Genomic DNA, 14,720 nt, shown 5'->3' with positions numbered 1-14,720 from the left:
TGTCGTCACAGACTTCTGGAGTCGATTTCCTGACGTCATCTAGCGACAACGTCATGTTAAACCTCTAATTTCAAGATCGGGTTTCATTAGATTTGCCCGCGATGGCTATACGATAAGTTGGTGTTGAAGTTCAAGTTCTCAAGTCATTTGTCCAGTTTTGTGTTTCAGGGCGCTCCTTTTTATCTCTCCTTATCGCCACGACATTTGGTTTTCTGTATTTGCCGGCTGCGACTCGGCCTGCATGTAGTTCACCGGCCACCCAAGTAAAGCGATAAGGCAGCAGCGCCGATATGTTTTCCTTTTAAGGTTGTCAGATCAGACAGATGTCCAACGCTTCATTGCAGACTTGTGGAAACTTTCCCTGCAGTTCGGACCGCGTGACCTGTGGATGTAGACCCCGTTCGCACTCATTTTTTTCAATCGCGATTGAAGTATAATCGCGATTGTTCGATCCGATCGCGATTGAACGCAAAGAAACTTTTGCGTTCACACTGCTTTTCGCCAAGTGGATTAAAGTACGCCGTGATCCGACCGCGATTGAAGCACGAGGTCAAAGGTTCGGCGTCGCTTGCTACAAAATGGCGGGAGTCCCCCAACTCTTGATGATTTTGTATCTCTGGAGAATGTTCTGTAGCCGTGGAAGGGAACGCAATCGGCGGGCTATGATCGCGAGAAGGCGTGAACGACGAAGGCTTTTGTATATTGGCCTCGCTGTAGTACGGGTAATGAACGCGACAAGTGCTGTAGACAGGACAATCTGGGAGCTTGAATGAAGCAACGATTGGTGGGAAAACATTGTCCTTGGTACATTACTTATGTGATAAGTTGCGACCCTAGCCTTGAACCGGCCGAAATCCCCGCGGATCGCGATGGAATGAATCGTAGTTGCGTTCACACTCAAAATTTGATAGGATTGGATTGGATCCGATCGCGATTAATCCAATCAAACTACCTCCGGAGGTAGTTACAATCCAATCGCGATTGGATCGTTTTGGATCGTTCCAATCGCGATTGGGAGCGTTCACACTGAAAAAATCAATCGCGATCGGATCGATTCAATCGCGATTATACTTCAATCGCGATTGAAAAAAATGAGTGTGAACGGGGTCGTAGTCTCCACCAGACCTCCCTTTCGGCGAGCGTCTGATTGAAAACAAGTTGTAGAAATCGGTCAAATAGGGATACTTGGCATTGGGACTGAGCTTGTCTTGGAGAATAATCCATTCGGCAGGACTTGGTTGGAAATGATAACTCTATTGACGGCTAACTCCTCTGGAAAATCATTCAACCTACGCGACTAATTAAGTTCTCCTTTGTTTCCAACAACCCGCGGAGTCTAGTACATGGACGAGTAGCTAGCCACAGCTGAATAGTGGTGAACTTGCGACCGGACTCAGAACCTGGCTTTATCAATGTTAGCTAGTCGGTCATTTCAGTCTTTATTTACCGTTCTCATCGCCTTTCATCAATGTCCCACGCGCAACGGAACTGTGAACTAGAGGGAACGTTTGATCGTGTGCCATTCGTGTCATCGTGTTTAACAATAACAAACCTTTGTTCTTTCTAATCAGTTTGTCTATCTTAATTTTCGTCCTTGACATAGTAAAAACTTGTCCGATTCAGTTCTTAGAAGGTCTGCATTACACCCCCCCCCCCCCAGCACATTCCTGAGCAGGTGCATCACCCTGCCGCGGGGTCCAGATGGTCTCTATAACTATTCTCCAAGCAGATGTAAGGATGCCTCGGTCGCAGTGTTTTACGCGTGCTTTTGCAACATTTTGTACATCTATCTAGAAGTGCAGCATTTTAGCTCTCCGCCTTTTCTTAGAGCGGTAGTTAAACAGAGAAAACTGAGTGAATTACTTTTTTTACTGGATAGAGACGTAGATACGCATAGAAGGTAGTTTCCACCTGGCCTTCCTAAAGGGGTATCTATCGTAGAATTCGGCAAAAAAGGGGAATGCTTGTCCAGGAGAGTCAGTCTACGGCAAGGTTTACATTTCCCCCTGCGCCTGACCAGTCAAACCATTTGGTAGCCAAACTCCCCTGCATGGCAAATCTCTCTATAGCCAGCGTAGCCAGCAAGACCAGAAGAGAACCACAAAACAAGCCCGACCGTTACATCTGCTTGAAGTTCACCAGATGTTCTCTATAAACCATGCCGGAGGATTTCCCCGCACAAGTCGGTCATCATCGTCCTCAACACGTTTGATCCTTCAGCGCGGAATGTTGGCCTTTCGCGCCAGGAAATTCATGTTTATTGGCTGAACTGGTTATCTTGGAGTCGCTGCAAATTGATCCAATCCATCCCCGTGCCGACTGTGAAGTATTAGCAGTGCGTCATACTAGTCTCCAAGCAGATGTAAGGATCAGGCTCGTTCATTTGTTCGTTCACTGTGACCCTTGTAGTGCCAGGTGGAGCGGCAAGTTTCCTTGGTGTTTCTGTAGTACTGCATATTGTGCTGGGAGGGGAAAATACCCCTTCCCTTCTAACGTGCTTGAAGCACCTCTTCGAACGCGGGTCTACGTCTCTTCCAAAAGACGGGTGCAGCCCCAACCGAGATGCCCTTCCCGGGGTTTGAACCGGGGTCTTCCCGTTACCAACTCAGCCGTGAGGCTGCTACCAGTTGAGTTATTACAGGGACATTTTAGACCCACTTAAGTCATATGACCAAGAAATGATAATGGTAGGGTATTTATAACGGTGACTGTAAGGAAGTGTTTTTCTCCACGTAGCTAGGCTCGACGACATCAGGCCGTGCCTTCTCCGGGACCGGCTGATAAAAGTGTCCGCCACTCTCTCTACGAGGACAGGTCTGAAGAGCCGGGGTAGGATAAGACACATCTGCCCCTCTCAAACCTGCGGAGGTCGGTTCATACTACTGAAACAAACGTAGATTGTGTCACGGTGAGAGAGGCCAATATCAGAAAGTGTTTTCCTTCCCGTAGCTAGGGCCGACGACACCTCGTGTTATATGTACCTACTCTGTGACTGGCTGATAAAATTTACTCTCCAAGCTCTGACTTCTTTGAGTTTTGGACGTGTTTTAGGCGTATTTGTTATGCTTTCTAGTCTGTATAACGCAAACTCCAGCTGTCTGGGGGTTTCTCTCCCCTAGGCGGTTACAGGGCGGCGAGCGGCCACAGGAGGCTTGATTGAATTCAGGCTATTAGGCTTTCTATTCTGTCAGGTTTTCTTTTTTGTCCGCCAGCTGAAATAGAACGCCCGAAAAAACGCCTTCAAAGACGCAGAAGACCAGCCCGTAGCCTAACGTCTACTTGGAGAGTAGATAAAAATTTCCGTCACCTGCTCGGCGTAGACAGGTCCAAGGGGCCGGTGTACGATAAGACCTTCCCCCGTGTTGTCAGTTGTGAAGGGCCGGTTTGCGATAAGACTTTCCCCCGTTGTTGTCCCACGTCCTCCGCTTGTCACGGTGGAGCGGCGCGGCTGACAGACACTTCCGACGCGCCCACCCAGGCTAGGACGTTGTCCTGGCCACGGACAGGCCGGACGGACTGGCAAGGCCGTAGCCTGGGTCACACAATCTCGCGCTGTCATAGCCGGATTGGGCTACTCTCCAACTTCATCAAGGCAACCATAGGTCAGGCTCCTGCTTGCCTACGGCAAATATATACCAAGAAAAAACAAGATACAAAAGCCGACACAATCCGGAGCCTAGCGTCTGCTTGGAGTGTACGATTGGGCCTACTCCTCCTGTCTAATACTAGGGTCACATTTCGGAACCGGGGCCCGGCCGGGCTATTTGCGTGAACGAATATTTACACAAATATATGGTGTTCATGATAATTTTTGGCATTTTTTGTGTGTTGTTGTCTTTTATATCATACGTTTCATTCCCGCAAACTGCCCGGCCGGGGCCCGGTTTGGAAACTGTGACCCTAGCATGAGCCAGGCGTCTGATTTAGAAATTGAGTGCCGATACGTATATCTCGGGATTCTTTATCACTGTAATGAAAATCAGTCCAATAGGAGCACAGAATTCTCTGTCGCCATGGAAACAGCCTCCAGCGTCAAAGGGTTTCATCTTCCATCTCCGATGATTTATTTGTTTCTAGCACGGGAATGACGTCATCATCGGACAAGAATCTTCCGGTTACGCAATCCACCCTAGCAAAAACCTGCTGACTCCAGACATTTTTGGGTCGATCGCTGACAAGGGATGAAATTTTAAATGAAATTTTCGATCTGATTCTGACAGAGTGATAGAGTCGTTTTCTAACATGTTCTCCTCATTTCTGTTGCACTAGAAAATTGTCATTGTACAATTATATCTGTATAATCAAAATATGATTTTGAAAATACCAATGTTACATTATTAAACAGTATTTGTTGGATCACTTCGGCCAAAAGAAAAAAGAGAATCCCTACTTATCGCCCCTAAATGTTATCAGGACCGTATCAAATCGGAAACACAACATTAATTTTCCTAGTCGGACCAATGAAAGTTGACACCGGGCACGGCACGTGCGTCTTTGTTCGCGTCTCCCGCCCCAAGACGTCTTGTCGGAGGCGGAAGAACTTCCTCACGGCTCGTTTGCTTTCTTGAAAAGTCTTGAGACGCGAGAATGTGCTCACGTGCAGAAGGTTTTCCTTAAAGATCAACCTCAGCATGAAGTGTGAAATAGATCACCTGCTCGAGATCTACTGTAGAAACTCTGGAACTAAATGAAACATTCTGTAGTTGATGAAACGTTTAGTGCAGCTGTTTCATGGGAAATAGAGAACAGGTGCCTTTTGTACGGACACGACCGCGCCTGTTATATCCACAGATCAAAGAACCACTACATACAGTAACGCCTTAGGAGACTAGTCTCTACCAGACTTCTTGGCGGACTGGAAAATGGTAGTCTCCAACTAGACCCAATGGATTGCAAAGACCGTATCCAACTGGAAGAAGGAACTTGTAATACAATCCAAGAGTTGCAGAACGTACTTCCTCTGCCAGTTTGATACGGTCTTTATGCAACCTATAGATCTGCTTGGAGATTAGGAAAATGGTAGAAATTGGCCAAAATAGGGGGCTTAGTCGACGTCGGTCATTTTCCCGTTGGTTGCAAATTTTTCAAGCAACCCCTGGAGTGGTAGAGACTAAGCAGAGACCATGGGGCTGTAAAATTGGTGATTTAGATCATTAAATGGGTCAAGGATTGTATAGATTATGATTTCAGAATTTAAGTCAGGTTCTCATCAAAACCCTCGAGCAGAACACATTTTCGTGTCAACATCTTCCAGATATCCGGCGTCGTTCCAAACGTGACCGGTGTGCCTTGTACGATGTTGATATCAACTGCTTACGACTCCTCGTATTTTCGGTAGGAGATGCCTACCTATGGTGACATCATGTCACTGCAATTTCTGGATGGCGCTAATGTTTATAAACAAAGTCTCTGGACGGATTTCAAAACATAAACCTGACTGCTCACTTAGGGTCTAATTAGCCTCGTAAGTCAGGCTCCGACGAGGAAAGCTGTATAATGCCCAAATATATTAGACTAGCTGCCTACAATGAACCTGTCTGTAAGTTGTTAGTCTCTACCAGACTATCTACGCCGGCTACACGGAGAATATTTGCCAGGGTTTCATTTGCAGGCTCCGTTACGGGCGAAATGTGATCTTCGCCGTGGAGTGATTATACTGGCTAATCATTCCTTTTTCTGCCGAGTTCTACGATCCATACGCCAGTAGGAGGGCCTGGTGGAGGCTAGTAAATTGTTATCGTTCGTGTCTGTTGTCATGTTCTTTATACACGTAGCTCTTGTACATACGAGGCACATCTTTCGCGATGTACAAAATGCGAATTTGTATGACGTAGGGAATCATAGCTTGTGTCTGTCTACAAGTATCCATTTGTCGTACGATCTGCTTTCTCAGTCTGCGGAATCATGGCATTCCTCTACTATTCTATCAAGAATGCAGTGATAGTGACAGCAGTGCTGTGCTGTGCTCAGGCGAGACCTTGCTCTGTCGGTACCGCATTTAAAGTCTAATTTCTGTTCTATTTATTGCTTCACCTTTGGCCATGAAGATAAGACCCATCATTACCTCAGAACTCGTCTGAACTTGAGATATCATATCAAGACTTGTCTGAACTTGAGATATCATATCAAGACTTGTCTGAACTTGAGATATCATATCAGAACGCCTCTGAACTTGAAATGCCAAATCAAGGCGTTTTAAATTCCGAGCTCGTAAAACGCTACTGCGGGGACACGGGGGTCTGTATGCGGAATGTCACCCCTTTCTCAGTCGATTACTAATAAGGGGAACCAAACGACAGTTAACAGGGTAGCGTTTCCCTGCGGACTCGTGTTTAAAACGGGGTGATGCCTTAGCGTTCTGTTGCGATCCCAGGTCGCCCATTAGCACCAACTGTCGACAATTTTATTTGACGACTTTGAACCTGCACGAAAATAGATCGCGATTACGTGATAATAGAGAGAGAAAAGTGTTAGACAGATGGTCTGGGATTTTATAGGGGAAACCTGTTCGCGCGTTACCTTCAAGCAGGTGTATGGCCCCGGTAGCCACCTAACCGCCTCCGTTGGTGGCCCACAAAAACGAGTACAATTTATGTATGTTTTTCTCTATGTTTTTAGCATGTATTTGCAATTAGCCAACGGGCATGAACTTGCAATAAACTTCTAATTTAGAACAGATTTGCCGTCTGAAAAAAAAAAGCACATTGTAAGCCCTCAAAAAGCCTGAATCGTAGAGCCTGGCAAACAGGCTATGGCCGGCTCCGGTTTGTTTTACACATCTTTAATCTGTTTAGGGCGTTTCATGAGTCTTTCTGAACGCATGTTTTCACTATTAGTAGTGCTACGACGAGCACCAAACTGCAAACCGAACCAGAACCACACATCTGCTTGGAGATGAAATTAGCGTGCGGAGTTCAAGTCGCTCCGTCCCGACTACCCGTGGCGGACTCCGCAGGGGGTCCGTGAGGTTGGGACCGCTACCTAGCTGGAGACTGATCGCTCAATTCGGAAAACCTGCTCACGTCTTCGTGTCGGCCTGTCCGCATACTACTATTAGTACTACTGCGAGCGTACTACAGCCCTTCCACCATAGCGATCCATAGAGAGCCCATGACACGCTGACAGGCCTTAGTGGTATGAGTACACAGTGACGTAGCGGTAAGAAAATAGTGCGCCCTAAACCTTTAACCGTGTGTAAAAACGTTATCGTGAATGCCAGCGAGGCACAAACTTTACTGTATGGTAGTATAATAAGTGGGCTTTTAGATCGTAGGAATGAGATTGTGAAGTTTTCCCATTCGTCGTATAAATGCGCGTGGCCTTTGCAGCTGCCTGCCGAGGTGAGTCGGCTTCACTTCCGCATGACCCCGTATGACCCCATATCAAAGTGGCCGTCAAATTGTTAAAAAACCATAACTTTTTTTGCTTTTCAGTTATTTTGAAGATCGTACCCTCGACTTCAACATATTCGTTTGTCGTGATTTTGTAGGGGACCCTACTATGATTTTATCCACGTCGATGTGGGTCACTTTGTGGTCCTTAACTATAGAAACCCCCATAGGCCGAAAACTGTGTTCTGCTACCTTGAAAGAGTCTGTGTTACACAGATTAGATAGATATCGTGGTCCCAGCCAAACTCCGTGGGTTGCTGGAAAAATAGTAGAAATCGGCCAAATAGGCTTAATCATTTGCCCGACGTCGGCTATATAGAGTTACTGTTTCCAACCAACTTCAGTGGACAAATCTGATAGAGTATCCACCCTATTTGGGCCAATTTGTACTATCTTCTCAGTCCGCCAAGAGGTCTGATAGAGACTAGAGATATCAGGCTGGCTGTATTTAAGAACATGAACGGAAGTGGTATATGAAAGAATCCTTCAGCCAGAGTGCGTGAGTTCAGAATGTTGCACCTTCCCCCTGTTGACAAAAGTCTGAGGACCGTGTTTATGAGAACATGAGTGAGAACGGACGGTCTCCGATGATTGTGGTCCTACTCTACCCGCGTGACGACAGCGGCATGGCCGGGCGCCAGGTACTGGGCGAGAACATAGGCTAACCTCCACCAGGCCTTCCTACGGGGTAGGAATCGTAGAATTCGGTAAAAAAGGGAATAATTAGCCAGCTATAGAGTCAGTCCACAATAAGGTTGATAATTCCCCTTATTATCTTCGAAACTAAACGAACTGTTAGAACCACAGTAGCAACCAGAAAACTGATATTCAATCAGAAAACAACAAATACACCAACAAGGTCACAAACCAGGGGACCCAAAATTGACCTTGACCTTCGTCTTCCCAACACCTACCCACATACAAAATATCATCATAATCCATCCAGAGGTTCTTGAGTTTTGCTGACTTTCAAAATCCGGAAACACAAACTGACAGACAGACACAGACAACCAGACACACAGGCAAAAAGCTATATCTCAATTTTTCATGGAGATAAAGGTCCAGCGACGAATCCTGTTATGGGGGCTACGCGAACAGACGTAACGTTACCTCTGACAGCTTCAGACTATCTGTGTATAACAGGACCGACAACTAGCTGGAAATGAAAAGACGTAATTTAAACCCGGTAGATGAAAATAGCTCCTAAATGGGGAAGGGATTGTCAGCAAGCTAGGATCGCGACCTGGAACGTCTGAACTCTGCAAGTTCACGTCCGAGGATACATAAACAATGTTGTTCCTTCCTCCTCTAAGAACGTAGTTCAGGTTGTGCGCACATATGCTTGTGATTGAGCAACAACAATCCTTACAGCCACCCTCACTGAATTAAGTAGTTTTTCCAACCGGGGCACAAATTCAATTTTTGACATCGAGATGATAAGACCCTGACCGCAAATTGCGGACCGCATAATCTAATTTGCCACTGTTATATTTGGACATAATCCGATAATAGACACAAATTGCAGGTATGTCTTCTCATCTATCACATGTCCCAGCGGACGTGCTGTTTTCGGGATCACTCGGAAACTATCTGCCTGCGACATGTCTGCGGTCTGCCGCCTCCCGACGCGTTCTGACCTGGATATAGCTCACGGCGCGGTTACATTCGTCGTAGGCCGTCGATTTTGATGTACAATTTTCAAGAAGGCTACGATGTATAGCCTCTACCAGGCTCCGCGGATGGCTGGAAAAATAGTACAAGTTGGCCAAATAGAGTGAATAGTATGCTAAGGGAGCCGGCTACGGAGAGAGGGTCCAATATGCAGAGCGGCAAACTGTACGCCTATAGCAGACTTTCCAACCGCCTCTGGAGCCTGGTAGAGGCTACAACATGTACAGAACCAACCGCCGACAGGACTCTGAAACAGAATTTTCCGTAACCGTGAGACAGCTGAAATGTATACGACACCTGCACGACTATCCCAAGAATGTCCTCAGTTTGCGATCGTACGACGATCGTAGGACGAACGTGGCCGGTCCCTAACGAAGACCGTGAATTGTGCTAATTTATGAACCCAATTAAACATTTTAAAACGCTGCAGGTTTAACCTATATAAAACCTCCTTGGTTTAGCGTAGATTTATCAGTTTCCACCTCGAGGCCGTGTCCTGCATACTGGCGAGTCTGACCCTGTACATGACCCTTCCACATTTAGACGAAACCTGGCACCTCAGGTTGCCATGGCGACGAGATGAGGAGGTGCACGGTTGCTTGCTTGTTAGCCATGAAACAAGTGCAGACTTGAGAAACAAATAAATAAGAGATCTTCGATAAGATACTGGTATATCATGTCAGAGAGCTTCTGAAAAATTAGTGTTGGCGGCACGAAAGCGGGTCATGTCAGAAGAACTCTGATAGTATTGCCCCCTCTAGCGCTGATGTTCGACAGACGCACGAGCCTGAAATTCAATTATAACTTCATAAGAGAAAATGTATCCTCTATATATATCTACGTTTGTTTTAGAGTAGTGTCAGTCTCTACTACAGTCGACGAGGATACACTATGATTGTCTATGGACTTCAAAGGTAATTGGTCGCCATTCTCAAGCATTTGCTGTAGGTTATTATTTTTTATTTGATAGCGGACTACGTTTCAGTACTTTTCATCTGAAAAGCTGCATAACGATTTTAGCGAGTGGCATTGACAGATGTAGAAGACTTATAGATCTTGTCCATCTCTCCCAAAGACACTGGGATTCCTCGATGCCAAGTTCAATGTGCCCAGTGGGACCGCGGACTTAGAGAACTCGTTACAGACTAAGCAGCTCCATTTCCGCGCCGGGGTGGCCCGGTGGCGCCTGACGTGTGATGGGATGAGCGGGGCTTGGGCTTGAACTTGGGGTTCGTTGGTGGGAGTGTCAGTCTGCTCGTTAGTGACATGCAGATGTCTCAGTTATGTAACAGACGAATAAACATGGCCGTCCTCATGAAAATACAAGATTCTGGGCTCCTCTGTTGCCATGGCAACACGGGACTTGGTACTCGTCGGTTACCATGACAACACAGCGATTGGGACTTGCCGGTTACCATGACAACACGGGACTCGAGGCTTCGTCGTTGCCATGACAACACATGACTCTGTGCTTGTCCGTCAACAGTTCCAATGGGAATTTGAGTTGATGGTTCAACTCAGTTGTCTGAACTTCGTCGTTCTCAAGGAATGACATGTTTCTGTCAAGCTGGTTGCCCATTTCGCGTAAGCTTTTTAATCTATCCTGTCAGTAAGTTTCTAGCTTGGTCCCCCCGTCTTTACCCCATCATTCCTACATTCTCGTGTGCAAGAACGTCTTTCGGCATCTGTACTCTTGGAATGTGGGTTAACTATGTCATCATTTGATATGTCAGTTTATGCTCGACTGTGCCCAAATCATCCCCGACCAGTCTGTCCCTAGTCAGACGGGAGACCTCCTCCTCCACCCCGGCACTCTCCCGGAGTGGTCCCGTCGGCGTGTTCTCTCCGGGCCAGGATTGGCGGACGGCCCCCTGACACGCCGAACCTCGAGGCGGGCCGCAGGAATGTGACATATTTAGGAAGAGTCAGCGGGCTCGCGCGTCAGTCCGGGTAAACTCTCCCAGCCGGTCTGTAGGACCGCGCCGCCGCCGCGTGTGTGTGAGCTCAACCCGCCCGCTCGAACGGAGGGACCGCCGTGTAGCGTCGGGATGGCGCTGGAGTGGTGAGGAGGGGTCGGGAAGGAAGACCACAGAAGAGAGAAGAGAGAGAGAGAGTTTTGAGAAAGAGAGAAGGGAGTGTATGGAAAAGGAGAGATGGTGAGAGAGGTTTGATGAAAGGACGGAGGAAGAGAGAAACGGAGAACGCTTGTGATTACTGTGCGTACAACACACGGATTAGCGGTAAGGTTGCCAAATGTTCTGTTTCAACAAGTTCACTTCAACTGTAACATTTCCGGCGTTTTTGTGCAATCGTGCAAAGCGAGCAGGGGTATTTTGTAGCGCAATGGCACAATGCATAGACTAAGTATACTGTATACTGTATCTCAAAAGCTATATACTTGTTGATTGCTGTGCGTCGTCCTCATGATGCATGGTGCTGTCAAAAGAATGATATTATTCAAATCTGTAGCCTTTCCGGCGTTTTGTGCAACTGTGCAAATCGAACAGAAGGGCTTTTTAACTCAGTGGCAATGCACAGACGTAGAGTTTATATCTCAAAAGCTATAAAACGCTTATTGATCGCGTGTCGTCCTCATGACGCGTGTTGTTGTCCGAGAAGAATTATGTGGTTTAAATCCCGACGCGGTGTCCGCCATGTCCCGTACAGTTGTTCTACCTGATAGGCTAATGGTAACAAATTGGCGTCGATGTTTAACTCGTCGGTCTGACGGCTAGGTCGTCCCGTCACGGTGACTTTCCTGTCGTTTAGCCCCGAGACCCTGTGTGCCCGGTGCGTCCGAACCGCGGCGAGTAGGTTGGGAAAGGGAGGTAAAGATGACACTACTTGACTCAGAACACCTTTTACCAATTACCTGTGCATAGTTGGCAGACTACAAGGTCGCTCCGACATATCACCCACGGGCGCTGTCCCTATTATTCATTTCCTGCATTTAAAACTTCTGCCAGGATCGGAAGAAGTTATTCTTTTTAGCTGCTGTCTGGTGGCGCTTTTCCCTCTCCCTAGCCTCCGCCAGGCCTTCCTACGAGGGTCTGGATGGTAGAATTCGGCAAAAAGGGGGATAATGGAATTGGCTAGGAGAGTCAGTCCACGGGAAGGTAAACATTTTCCCCTCCGTATCGGGTCCTATAGCCGTAGTGGTTAGTCTGTTAGTGACTAACTTTCTAGCCTGGGTGCCATCATATTACCACCGGGGCTCCTACACTCGCTACCCTAAAACTTAAAAGGGTAAAGGGTAGCCAGTGTAGGAGCCCCGGTAGTAATAGGATGGCACCCAGGCTACTAACTCTCTCCCTCCGACTTCTTTTCCTCGTGTCTCCACAGCTGACCGCAGCATGTCTGTGTTATAAACTTATAATCTCCTCAGAAATAACACACACCGGTCCGGAGTACATTAGGTACATGGGAACTGCTTCTGTCGGGGTCCGTTTGTTATTGTTCGCTGCCGTGTGTGTGTATTCTGGCGTCCCGGGCGGCACGGACCCAAAGGCCCCACTCTGCTCCACCGCCTCTCATCTTCCATCCGGCATCCCAGTTATCCCCCCGTTATTTTAACAGCCAGCGTCCCCCAAACACACGGCCCGATTCCATAGTTCACTCAGCCGCCCAATCAAGTTCCGTTCTCCATTCTAGTCCTAGAAACGAATTTTGGACAAACGTTCCACTGAGCATGGAAGACGTAGCCTCCACCAGGCCTTCCTTAGTTCCTAGCTGGTTATGGATATAACTATCTTAGATAGTTTTCCGTGGCTCCCATACTCCCCGCCAGACTATTATGAATAGTAGAATTCGACAAAAATGTTGTATATATTTGGCCAGGAGAGTCAGCATATGGGAAGGGTAACATTTTTCCATTGGTACCGGGAAAATGAAACCCTATGGTGGCCAAACTTCCCTGGCAAATTATTCTCCCTGTAGCTAGGGCAGTTTATAGTCTGGTAGAGACTATGGGAGACCAGTCTTTTACACTCTCTCTGTGTCGGGTTAAATCTCACAAATCTAAAGTCCTATACACCTGTCGTGATGTCTACCAGCGGGTGGCCTGATACGGATGACACCAGTCAGTGTCATCGGGAAGACGAGGGGAGGGGCGGGACCCGGACAGCGTCGTAAAAATAGTTGTTCGGATGTTTTGCCACGCGCTGCTGACAGTCGTATTAGCCTTCGCGACGGGCTTTGCGGTCGGCGCTTTGATATATATATATTGCCGATTTTTTGCTGAGTTATTTGTGTTTTCTGATTGCTACTCCTCCTCTTTCCTAATCTGCTAATCACTAAGCAGATGTAAGGCTCCGGCTCATACTCTCCAAGCAGAGGAATGGGTCGGGCTGGTTTCTGACGTGTTTTAGGCGTTTTGTCGTCAAAAACCAGCTTGGCCCATTCCTCTGCTTGGAGAGCAGCGGTTATGTCTTTGGGGAAGCGCAGAAATGCGATTTTAAACATGGGTTCTCTTGCGCCAGAGTAGATCGTTTCCACTTCTACTTTTGTCTAATTCTACTCTCCATAGCCCTTCAGAAGGCCTGTTGGAGGCTATCTCGCCCAGATGCGGCCCATCAGCCTGCATGTCCGGCCGCTTGTGTGTAGAAACACGGACAGGTGTGGTCCGTATCCTGACAGCGACATGCCCTCGTGTACTCTCCTCTAAATAAACGACTCCGCTCACAGCGGCGCTGACGATAACCACATTTTCCACCCAGACTGTTTCCAAGGTCTCCGCTACATCTGTACATCTGTAGACGTTTCCGCCAGACCAGAGGGCCGCGACCCCCATCTACAAGCAGATGTATCGGGCGGAGGTTTAGATATCGGCATGTGTTGCGGCCTTTCTTGTGTTTCTATAGCCTCTAGCAGACTAACTACGCTGGCTATAGGGAGAAGATTTCAAGCAGGGCAGTTTGTCCACCATAGAGTTTCATTGGCCGGCGCAGTTCGGAGATGTTAACCTTCCCGCGCGCGGACTGACTCTTCTGGACAATTATTCCCTTTTTTGCCGAATTCTACGATCCGTACCCCCGCAGAAAAGCCTGGTAGAGGCTAGCTATCTCTCTCTAATGTTGCGCGCTGTCTTGTGGCTACTTCTCTCCGTCCGTAGGAGGTGACGAAGGCGCACTACTAGATAGAAGACAAGTACTAAATGTTGCAAAAACACTGAGACTGAGCTGGATCCTTACATCTGCTTGGAGATTAGCGCGCCCCCGCGAGTGTTGTTGAAATATCTCCGGGATGTAAACCGTGGATTTAACACTGTCGCTCCGAGCTAAAAGCGTCTACTTGTGTAAGAAGTCCACTCGGGTGATGTATACAAACTTAAAGAACGCTGTACTGTAGAACCGAGTTCACCTCTCAATTGAGTCTGAGACGCGACGCCTGATAGTCTCAGATTTGGGCCCTCTCTTGGGTCTGTGCAAGGAGGTTTTGTCTGTACAAGGATGTCCTTGGTCTGTGTCAGCGAACATGTTGTGATCCCACTGCGCATGGTCTTCCTCATGGATGTTTTATGTTTTATTTTCTTTATTAGAAATCCATTAGATGGGGGCAAGCAAAGTTTATTCCTTTCGGACGCCCTGGAGTCGATGAGCTCTCTTGTTTAGGTATAGGCCCTGTTAACAGTCTGGCATCCAGGTTAGATCCCCGGTAGAC

At 47.5% G+C, this 14,720-nt stretch overlaps 1 protein-coding gene across 4 annotated transcripts in view; it reads left to right on the top strand.

The window, feature by feature from the left end:
* Positions 1–14,720, top strand: part of LOC136433960 (kinesin-like protein KIF26B) — a 114,937-nt gene that overhangs the window by 21,771 nt on the left and 78,446 nt on the right. Inside the window, exon 1 of one of the 4 annotated variants that reach the window (XM_066426576.1) lies at positions 11,092–11,302. The exons of 2 other annotated variants lie outside the window; for them this stretch is intronic. The gene's annotated coding sequence lies outside the window, so the exon portion shown is untranslated. Of the gene's footprint in view, positions 1–11,091; positions 11,303–14,720 lie in introns of those variants that run through there. One more of the 4 variants, XM_066426581.1, reaches the window with a different exon arrangement.

The sequence above is a fragment of the Branchiostoma lanceolatum genome, chromosome 4, assembly GCF_035083965.1.
Source record: "Branchiostoma lanceolatum isolate klBraLanc5 chromosome 4, klBraLanc5.hap2, whole genome shotgun sequence".
Taxonomy (NCBI): Eukaryota; Metazoa; Chordata; class Leptocardii; order Amphioxiformes; family Branchiostomatidae; genus Branchiostoma; species Branchiostoma lanceolatum.
This window is presented reverse-complemented; position numbering and strand designations above follow the sequence as displayed.